Source organism: Echinops telfairi, unplaced genomic scaffold (assembly GCF_000313985.2).
Source record: "Echinops telfairi isolate 266 unplaced genomic scaffold, ASM31398v2 ScPeMD7_7457;HRSCAF=8495, whole genome shotgun sequence".
NCBI classification, from domain to species: Eukaryota; Metazoa; Chordata; class Mammalia; order Afrosoricida; family Tenrecidae; genus Echinops; species Echinops telfairi.
In genome coordinates this window covers 13,139,976-13,143,944 of record NW_022111357.1, presented here as the reverse complement: position 1 = coordinate 13,143,944, position 3,969 = coordinate 13,139,976, and the positions used below count along the sequence as shown (strand labels likewise).

The 3,969-nt window shown below is 53.8% G+C and overlaps 1 pseudogene; it reads left to right on the top strand.

Annotated features, from left to right (window-relative positions):
- Positions 1-267: 267 nt before the first annotated feature.
- Positions 268-1,337, top strand: LOC101641109 (annotated as a pseudogene).
- Positions 1,338-3,969: the final 2,632 nt, after the last annotated feature.

The following is a 3,969-nucleotide window of genomic DNA, read 5'->3' as shown; positions in this document are numbered from 1 at the left end:
ATGTACAAAAGTGCTTGACACGATGGATAGATTGTGATAAGGGTTGTATGAGCCCTAATAAAACGATTTTTACCAAAGAAAATTTCAATATCTGACCCTCTGAAAGAGACTGTGGCAGCTGACGGCGTGGACCATCGTTGAGGCAAAATGGAACGAGGCACTTGCGGACAAAGGAGAGGCCACAGCGCATAGACACACGTGGCTAAGGATAGCCGCAAAGCGCAGCAGCGCACAGTGACCAGAGGCTTGGGGGTTCTCGGTCAGAGTATGGCCAGAGGAATACCATGTCTATGTCTTTGATATCCTGCAAGGCTTCAAGGACCCCCCCGGGGGTTGAGTTCTTCATGGGTGATCTTTGCAGCCAGCAGGATCTGTACCCAGCTCTGAAAGGGTGGGCACTGTTTTTCACTGTGCATCGCCCCCGCCAGCCAGCGACAAACTTCTTAACAGAGTGAATTACCTTGGCATCGGGAATGTCCTGGAAGCTTGCAAAAAGGCTGGGGATTCAGAAACTCATTTGAACCAGGAGTGCTGGTGACGTCTTTGAGGGTGTCAACATCAAAACCAGGACCAAGGATCTCCCCTACGCCAAGCATTCCATGGACTACGGCACGGAGACCAAGATCCTACCAGAGCAAGCTGTCTTGGGCACCAGTTAGGTTAGGTGAAGAATTTCCTAACCGCCGCCATCCACCCTCATGGTGTTTTCGGCTCCAGGGACCCCCAGTCGGTCCCCATCCTCACTGAGGCCACCAGGTCAGGCAAGATGAAGTTTGTGATTGGAAATGGGGAGAATTGGGTGGACTTCACCTTCGTGGACAGCGTGGTCCCCGGCCACATCCTGGTGACAGAGCAAGAGCCTCTCCCAAGATTCAGCTGGGTGTGGAAAGACCTTCCGCATCACCAACAATGGTGTTCCGCATCACCAACAATGATCGCTGACCCTCTGGGAGTTCGGTCCTGTATCCTAATAGGCCTCAACTATGAGGCGACCAAGTACCACATCCCGTACCAGCCTGCTTCCTGGCCCTGCTGCCCACCTTGCTGGTGATGGTGTTCAGCCAGTGCCCGAGCTACAGCCCACCTTCACGCCCATGCAGACCTCACTGGCTGGCACCCACCACGCCTATAGCTGCGCCAGAGCCGAGCTGCCGGCCTCGGGTCCCATGGCTGCGGCCGTGGAGAAGATGGTAAGCCTGAGCTCGGGCTCCACCTTCCAGGGAGCTGAGCGCGCACCTGGCCATTCGGTGAGTCGCCTGGGTGGGGCACCGCCTCTGGCTATCTCTGCAGGTTCTCCTCCCCTCCCGTTGCCCCCTCCTCTCTCTCAGATTCCTTAGCCCAAAGGCCCCCTCCCCAGTTGCGCCCCAGTCCTCCTCGGTGTCCTTGTTAAAAGGGAAGCGGTCAGGCGCTGTCAGGAAGCAGCAGCCCGGGGCGAGTCGCCGCATTGCTTTCATTCAAACCTATCCTGGAGTAGGAGTGGCTAGACGTGCGGAAGGAATCGCCTGTTTAAAATATTCCAGAAGAAAAGTGAAAGCGAAACAAACAAGCAAAAAAGAAAACAAACGCGTGTGGATGAGACCTGAAATGCGGTCACCATCTCCCCAGAGAGGCCAAGGGACCTTGTGAGAGGCGCAAGTAGATTTCCAAAGTCCCCGCCTGGCGGTCGACCGCATTGTTCTGTCTGTCCAGAATACTCTGCGGCAAGGTGCAGACCCGCTTGTGAGAGTTTGGAGAAGGGAACCTCCTTTCTCCACTGCGAGTCGGGAGGAACCTCCCCCCCCCCTATGTTCTAGGCCAGCCCCTGGGGACCAGAATGCAATGAGGAGTCAGGGACAAAGAGAAAGGGAAGACAACTGTGTTTGTTGAGGTATTTATCCCACGCCACACCCTGTTCCAGACACTGGGAACAGATTCTCATCATCACAATAACCTTTACGATAGGTTCTGTTCTTACCTCCAGTTTACAAACGAGTCAGCGAAAGCTCAGATGGTTTAAAAGATTCCACCCAGATCACGGGAAACCAAGCAGAGGAGCCCGTTTTCCCGCCCTGGCTGCTAAGGCTCCCTGAGACGGGCTCCCTACCATCGCTTGCTGCTGTGCTCAAATGATTGTCTTATTTATTCACAGGTTAGATTTCTGATCTCCGTCAACTCAATTCAACCAGAGACCCGCAAGGAAGAAAAATCCATGACCCGAAAAGCTTGTCATAACGGAGAAAAGCGTTGCTGTTGTTGTTGCTGCTGTTGTTGTATGCCCCTGAGTCGGTTCCAACTCACAGTGACCCCGGGTGCAGCAGAAGGAAACACTGCCTGGCCCTGCACCCTCCTCACAAGACTAGCCACCATGGAGGGGACAGCGCCCAACAGCCCTCCTACAAACCCCACTGCAGTGCAGCCCGCTCCCAGCGAGCCCCTGCGTGCTCCACAATAGCTGGTTTGGCAGAGAGGGGTGGCCAGGAATTTCTTGGGCAACTTCGCTGGGTGACCTGGAACCTCCAGCCTTTGGGTTAGCAGCCAAACTCGTTCGCTGTATGCCCCACGCCAGGACTCCATGGTGGTAGGGCACGCACCCATCAGGACTCTCAGCAGTCACCTTCCGTCTATTGTTGTTGTTAGGTACCATCCACTCAGAGCCAGCTGATCCACACACAGCACGAAACACTGCCCATCCAGGGCCACCCTCACACTGCTGCAGCCACGGTGTTAAGCCCACTCCTGGGGACCTTCCTCCTTCACTGCCCGTCCACTTTACCAAGCAGGATGTCCTTCTAAGGGACTGGTCCCTCCTGACAACCTGCCCAAAGGTGTCAGATGGTCTCTCCCACCCTTGCCTTTAGAAGGCACCTTGGCTATACTTCTTCCAAGACAGACTGGTTCCTCCTGGGGAGTCCATAGGACTGTTGATATTCTTCTCCAGCACTACCAGGTCAACGCATCCCTTCTTTATGCAATGTCTCCCTCATTCAATGTGCAGCTCTCACATGCGTGCGGCCGTGGAAAAGACCACGGCTTACTCGGACAGAGGGGACCTCGCCCCAGAGGGGGCCAGTTTTCAAGATGTGGTGTGAGAGGAAGGAGAAGGTTCGGTTGCTGAGTTGTGATGAGATCACCTCAATGCACAGCAAGGCCCCCCAGAGAGATCAGGAGCCTTACTGGACATCCAAGCCCAGACAGGGAGAAGGCGGGCACGTGGGGCTCAGAGAAGGCAATTCTATCTCTGTTGGTAGGAAAACAGGGAGCAGCAACTTCCCATCATGGGGCGGGGTGGGGGGGAGGGCGGGCGATGAGGAATGCTTAACAGTACCTGTGGGGGAATATGCCTGGGACTAGGTTCCTAACCGGACACTTCTGACCTGGCTTCTATGCAGCCCTTGTTGACCCGGTCCCTGGGTGACAGACTCCTGGGGCTTTAGATGCTGCCCTTTCACTGTGCACAACCTCCTTCATAGGCCACACCAGAAGGACTTGATGCGGGAACCCCACTAGGTGAACGGGTCTTTTGACCTCAAACTTGCCTGTAACCATTGGTCCTAAGGTGGAAACTCCCTAGTGTGAGAAGAAGCAGATGACTACAAGCCCAAGGGCACAGGGCTGACAGATGTTGGACTTTTATTTGAATCCCTTGCCTTAGGGACACCCAATGAACGGTGGCCTGGAATCACCACATACTTACTGTTTTAATGCCCTCCTCGCTTCACCATGACCTGAATTAATCTGGTAGGTGTGCATCTACTGTTGTGAATGAATATTATTGGAAGATTTGCCCTATCATGCATCTACTGTTGTGAATGAATATTATTGGAAGATTTGCCCTATCACCAACCTCCATTGTTTGTATCAATAGTGTCCAACCACTTCACCGTTCCCTCTATTAAAATCAACAATTCATGGGCTGTGGTTCATAGCTGACCTATACTCATACAATTTCCTCTTCTCAACAGCGTACCACTGGCTAAGCTAATGACTCCA